The sequence below is a fragment of the Rhinolophus sinicus genome, linkage group LG06 (assembly GCF_036562045.2).
Source record: "Rhinolophus sinicus isolate RSC01 linkage group LG06, ASM3656204v1, whole genome shotgun sequence".
Lineage (NCBI taxonomy): Eukaryota > Metazoa > Chordata > Mammalia > Chiroptera > Rhinolophidae > Rhinolophus > Rhinolophus sinicus.
The window spans coordinates 150,701,187-150,707,989 of record NC_133756.1 but is presented as its reverse complement, the minus strand read 5'-3'; the positions used below and the strand labels follow the sequence as shown (position 1 = coordinate 150,707,989).

Here is a 6,803-nt window from a genome sequence, read left to right as displayed (position 1 = left end):
GACCACAGGGCATGGGTGGTAGAGGGGGCCTGTTAACGCCCTTCTTGGCCCACCCCCTTCTGACACAGGTTGTGACTCCCTTCAAGGGGCTCCGCTGAAGCACGGACTGAAGTTCCCCTTCCATCTGGTGCTTTGAGGCTGCCTGGAAGCTTCGCAAAGCTTTGTGGACTCCCTGAAGCTTGATTTATAACCAGCCAGTGAGTGGAGCTAAAGCTTCATGAGACAGCTGCTTGTCCCGCAGACCTGCCTGGGAATTCCTGCCTCATCAGTCTTCCTTTTGGTGTGTGCCCAGCTCCTTCATCACCTCACGTGAACAGTCCCACCGAGGAGCTTATCTCAGCCTGGTGGAGCCCAGGGTCACACTGCCAGAAAGCCTCTTTCTGTCACACCTAGCCCACTCCCCAGCCTTGTTCTCCTTTCACAGCCCTGGCCCCTGGCATTCTCAGGGCTAAATCGATGCAGCATCAGTGGGGCTTTATTAAACTCCCGAGCCTGGAAAGAAATGAAGCTGAAGAAATCCTTTCTCTTATTCTTTGGCGCAAAGAATGAGCACACACAGGCCTTTTAATTCCTTAAACCAAACAGGTTGTTTAAACCAGGGGTTGCAAACTCAAATGCCTACAGGGGCCAAGCTGGAAACATTAGTGGGAGAGGTGAGCTGGGTCAGGACGATAGGGACTGGGGGAGGGGAAGTTTGCTCTTATGGCAAACTTAAGAGCATGCTGTGCTTTCTCACAGGTAGGCAGCAGTTACCCAGATCCAGTCATTGGAGCCTGGTGGGAATACAGGTCAAGAGTCGCCCAGTTCTCTGATAGTTCAGGAGAAAGTGTAGAGCTGGATTTTCTGTGAAATATCCCGATTTTTAAAACACTTTCTGGGCCAAAGAAAACACTTCTGTGGGCTCTTCTAGTATGTGGGCTGCCAGTGTGTGAACCCTTACTTAAGCTGTGAGGAGAAGTCTGGCTCTGGCTACTTTTTCTTTACTTCTCCTCCCACCTTCTCCTCAAACCTATTCAGTTTCAATGGAAGTGGCTGTGAATCTGGAGACCTTGTAGTTGGTCTGAGGAAGAAGCCATTTGGGAAATATTTGGACCTTTCTCAGTGAAACCTGAGCACAGCACTGGCTTGTTCTTTCATTCTGTCCATTCATTCTTTCATTCTGTTTGTTTGTTCATTCATTCATTCAATTATTCAACAAATATTGAGGGGCGATTCTAGACATATATCATTCTCTAGGGGTGCAGAGTGAACATAGTGCAGCTCTCAAGGAACTCACAGAGAGGAGAGCAAAACCGGTGCTCGGGTTTTAATACCTGCCTAAGACACATAGAGGAACATGGATGACAGAATTCTTAGCTCTGCCTGAGGGAATCAGTGAAGAATTCTCAGATGATGCAGTGAGGTGTGAAGGTGAAAGCCGGTGAGGAGGTGGGCAGTGGATTTGAAAGCTGAGTGAACAGATCAAGAAGATAACAGGGGCTGGGAGAACCATCCAGATGAGGGGAAACAGGTGTGGTAGTGCATGGTGTGTTTGGGAAATGTCAGGTACTCTGTGTGGGTGCTGGTCTGTGTGATGCTGGCGGGTGGTCCAGAGCCAGGTTGGTAATGGCCCTGAGAATCATCTTAAGGACTCTAGGAAGCTGCCAAATTAGCAAAAACAGGGGAGCCTCACGGTCCTGTCTGTTTTAGGAAGATCATTCTGGTTCCACTGGGAAGCATGATTTAGAAAGACGGGCAAGAGGGTTTGTGGGGGGTTAAGGGGTGGGGCGGGGAGTGGGGAAGGAGAAAGGTCAACAAGTTAAAATAGTGGTTCTCAACCCTGGCTATAATACTTATGGCCAAGCTCATCCCAGACCAGACCATTCAGAATTTCCGGGTCTGAGGTCACAGCCTTGGGATTAAAAGCGCCCTGAGTGGTTGGGCATTACTGAGCTAGGAGACATCTCAGGGAGACAACTGAAGTTGCGGGGAAATCCTTGTGTCTCAGGGCCGGGGAGACTATAGGCCTTATTCCATCCAATAGCTCAATTTCACAGATGGGGAGCTGAGGTCCTGGAGGGACATTTGCTGTTACATTAGATCAGGAAACTTTAAAGAAATTAGATAATTGATAAATGTCTTGTGTTGAAAAGAGCCTGGGATTTGAAGTTAAATGGCTCTGACTTAAACCCTGTTGAGGTACTCACCAGCTGTGATGTTAGAAGTCATTGGTTGGAACTCTCTCAATCTCATTTTCTCTCCTTTAAAATGGATTTCTCTCCTTTAAAATTTTATAATGTCCAGCTTTTAAAGTTTGTGAACGTCAATTTTTGGAAAACCCCTAGCACACGCCTGGCATATAGTGGTAAATAATTAATAAATGCTACAACTGTTCTGATGAAGTTATACGGCACCAAGTTCTTGTGTTAGGAGTGGTTTCTGGACTATGCCACTAAGAAGTAATAGGATGGTCAGCTGCAGGAGAAGGGATTTTCAGAAAGGATTCTTATGGAATCTTTATTATAAGCACAGATTAAATGGGAACGATGGATTGGATTTAAAGGTCCTTCCATAACTGATCTCCTACACTTATTTTTTTTAAAGCATGTGCTATTAGCCATTATTTTATGCTGCCTCCCCATGCACAATTGTTTCTGCTTTAAAAAAAATAATTTCTGTTTTAAAATAGCCTCATAAGAAGTTGCAAAAATGATAAAGATTTTCTGTTTACCTTTCACCCAATGATGATATCTTATATAATCATATAAGATATGATTCTGTTGTTTATTTATTTCTTACAGAGCTGTACTCACTCATACTGCTCTTGTTTCTTACTCCTCTCAATTAACGTAATAGTTGACACACTTTCCTTTCTCATAAATTCACAGTAAACATGTATTTTAATGTCTTGATGGTCTGTACTCTAAATGAATTCCTTGCTGTTGGACTGGCAATAGTATTCCAACCAATTGTATAGCTTGTTTCCACTGTTTTGTTATTGTAATATTACTGGTGAGCATATTTATGCCTAAGGCTATTTCCATATTTACTATTATTTCATTAGGATAGATTACGAAAGGTACAGTTCTTGGATCAGAGGAGATTAATGGATGAAATTTTTTTTTTTTTTTAAGAAACTGTTTATTTTCCATCCACCTTATTTCCATTTTTCTTAAGAGTCTGTGGCAGAACAGCTTAGGACACTCAGTGGTTGTTCCTACACATTCAATGGCCTGAGCAGTGGGGGCTGCAGACCAGTCCTCAGTGAGGGCTGAGCATGCTAATCTTCCATAGAAAACTCCTGAGTAGGCACAGAGAATACCTGTATGCCTTCAGACTAGTCTGCGACCTCAGGCTGAGCAGCAGTGAACTTGGGAGCTGGAGCAGTCCCTTCGCCCTGAAATTCCTTCTTGCTCATAGCCTTTTCAGCAGCAGCCTGCACTTCCATTTCAATCTCTCCAGGGTCTCTGTAGAAGTAGAGATCAGGCATGACTTCCCACGGGTGCTCGCAGGACATGGTGCCACACATGCGCAGAAATTCCCGGGCCAGCATCCACCACCTCAGACCCACAGAGTGAAGCTCCCTTGTTTCAAAAGATGGCAATGTCCACATAGCACAGAGGACATAACACATTGCTTTGTGTTACACAGAGCAATGGTCGGCTGGTTAACATGAGATGCCTCTGTGAGAGGCTGGTGGTCAGCCCTGGGATCCATAACCACCAGTCTCGGCTCCCAGAAGGCTGCCTGGATCTGGTTAGTGAAAGGTCCCAGGAGTGAAGCGGGCAGCAATAGGAGTGGCTTCTGTGGCAGCAGCAAACTTCAGCACAGCTTGCTGGCCAGTATTCCTGGACAATATGACACCAACATCAGCTGGGTTTTCAATGGCAACAATGGCACGAGCTGCCAGCAGAAGCGTCTCCCAGATTCTCTTCAGATCTATGATGTAGATGCCATCACTTTTCTGTTTGTAGATATATTGTTCCATTTGGAAGTTAAGGTTGGTGCCACCTAAGTGGGTTCCTGTTGCAAGGAATTTGAGAACATCCTCCTCCTTTATTTGCAGGACATCAAGGGCTCCGGACATTGTGAAAGACTCCCTTTAAGTCATGTGGGAACAAAGAACTACCCTCTCTGGGTAGTGTGGATAAAGCTGAAAGGTTTTTGATATGTATTTCTTGGCACTTGCTGAAGGAGAGCTGCCTGAAATGAACTGAAGGGGCCAGTGCTCCAGAAGTTGAGGGTGGGACTCCAGGAATGACCTTGAACTGAAAAAGCTCTAACTGCCTTGGCAAGTGACTGTAGCCGAAGCTTAGCAGGAGCCAGAGCTGCAGATCCCTGCTGAGACTCAAACACGCTCCAGCCCCCGCCCCAAACTCCTGGCTGAGAAGCCCAGAGCCCAAGGGCTTTGCAGTTCGTGATGTGGCTGCCTGCTCGGCACCACCGCTGAGACTCGCCTCTAATCTCCTGTGTCCAAACTCTGGGTTCTTTTTTCCTTCGTGTTTCAGGATATTTCACTGAAACCTGAGTAAATGATTGATCACTTTAAAGCAAGGAACAAATGGACTTGCTGGGCAATCAGACCTCCTTCCAGCCAGTGTGCATTTGTGCATCCAGTGGTGAGTGTAATGTCCTCAGTTGGAATTTTCTGTGCTGTGACAGGCAGAACGATCCCAGTGGTTTGTCTGGGCTGCAGATAAAGGCCGAACAGGAACACTCTTAGCATAGGGACTGGACATTTGGACCCCGTTAAGGGCTAAAAGTTTCCATGCTGATGGTGTAGGGGCCACAGAGGCAGGTGCTGAAGTGGGAGAAGGAAAGTGTGAACTGAACTGGTGGCTAATTCCCCCAGCGCAGCCTAGAGCCTGGCAGTTGTTTTCTATATTGCAAATGTTAATCTCTTACCCATGAATAGTGACTACCTGCAAATTACCATCACCACCGCTTTTATTGAATACCTACTATGTGCCAGGCACTGTGATCGGTGTTTTACACACATTAGCTCAGTTAATCCTACATCAGTATTTATCTCTGCTTGGGTGATGGAGAACCTGAGGCTCAGAGAGAGTTATAGCTAAGAGGAGCGCCAGGGTTTGAATTCAGGTCTACTGTGTTCTTGCCCTTGCAGCCCTAAGTTTGCTGTTGTTGAAGATAGGCTGATTGTTGCATGAATACACTTTAAAAAATCCAAGATGTTTTCCATGAACAGCTGCTCCTCACCAAAGTCTGTGTTCCTTTCTCCCTCTGCAGCACACTGCCAGGCTACATTCCCAGCCTCCCTTGCAAGTAGATGTGGCCATGTGACTGAGTTCTATCCAATGGAAGATGAGCAGAAGTGATGTGTGTCACGTCCAGGTGTTCCTCTCTTTCAAGCTAGTTGTAATGGAGATTTTCCCTGAGGTGACAGAACCCACCTGGGAAAGATGGCAGTCTGTCAGTATAGTTCCCTAAATGACTGTGTGGGGCATTCTCACCTCTCATTCTCACTGACAACCCAGTCACCTGCCCACACGGTTACATAAACAACATGTAAACTTTTTTTGTTTTTAGCCACCATTTTTGGATCTATTTTTGTAGGTATTAGGCTACCCAAATAATGCAAAATGCCAACTCTTTTATCTTAAAAATTCAAGAGGACCCAGCAGGGCTGTTCCAAGTACAGGTTGGGAGGAGGTCAAAGGGATTTGCAGATGAAGCAAGGCCTGCATACATGGCAAGAGGTGAGTGTTCTCCCTTGGCATGCTTAATGGAGGTTCAAGGCACTGCAACGCCAAATGAACTCAAAGGTATAGAGAAAGTAGATAAAGGTCCTGCCCTTTGTTCAGAGATCAGTCTATCTTCTTACATAAGATACTTTTCCTAGAAATAGTAAAAATTAGGTTTCTATTCCTATTTAACAAATCATCAACTTTATTTTGTGGTGGTTGGAACTGAGGTTATATTAGGAAACGATAATCACAGAGTTCCACTGAATTTAGGGCTAGAGGATCCCAGAACGTTTTCAATCCTGTGCCTTTTGAAAAACTTTCTGAGGTATTGAAATGGAGTCAGGAGGAAAATTGGTGTCTCTGTGAATCCTGTTGTTGCTATAGTACCTCAGAGATTAAGAGTTCTACCCAGAAAAGGGGATGGTTTTAATGAGCTTGTGGATCAGAATCAGAGAGTTGGGATGGTGACTTTCCTATGAGGCAACTTAGGCTCCAGCCGGGTGCATGGCTGGAATTCTTTCTGTAGACCTTACAAGAAGGGCTAACAATTAGTGGACTTTTCACCAACTAAAGTAGGTAGGAAATGGAAAACAAGACTATTTGTTATTTCCTTTGTTTATACTTGTCCTTTGGTGTTCAAGGTGGTGATGGTGGTTAAGTGATAGTGGTTGGTGTAATGGATGATACACTAAGGAGAAGACCAGAGGCCATGCAATGCTAATTAGATGTGAAAACATTTGAAGTAGTTTATTTGAGAGCACAATGATAATTAAGTAATTTCAGTTTTGTAATGTTCATAATTATACCCAGATTTTCCAGGACTTCGCTCTATTGTCATGATCACCTCTAAGTATTCCCTGATAGCATCCCTCTCGCTCATGCCCCACAGGCAGTTGATTGTGTATGCCTGCATTACACTAAGTCAATACATCTATTATAACATTTATATGAAATTAATTATTCAATTACTTCTTGGCTTGGCAGAAATTTGTTGAGCACCTACTCTGTGTCAGACACCACAGAGGACATCAGAGATAAAATGATGAATTTGGTGCGAGTCACTCACAGGCTGGTAGGGGAGACTCAGAAGTGAATCAACATTTGCAGAGCAATGTG

General features: G+C 44.9%; 1 pseudogene; it reads right to left on the bottom strand.

The window, feature by feature from the left end:
* Positions 1–3,259: 3,259 nt before the first annotated feature.
* On the bottom strand, positions 3,260–4,066 carry LOC109455077 (small ribosomal subunit protein uS2B; annotated as a pseudogene).
* Between the last annotated feature and the right edge of the window lie 2,737 nt (positions 4,067–6,803).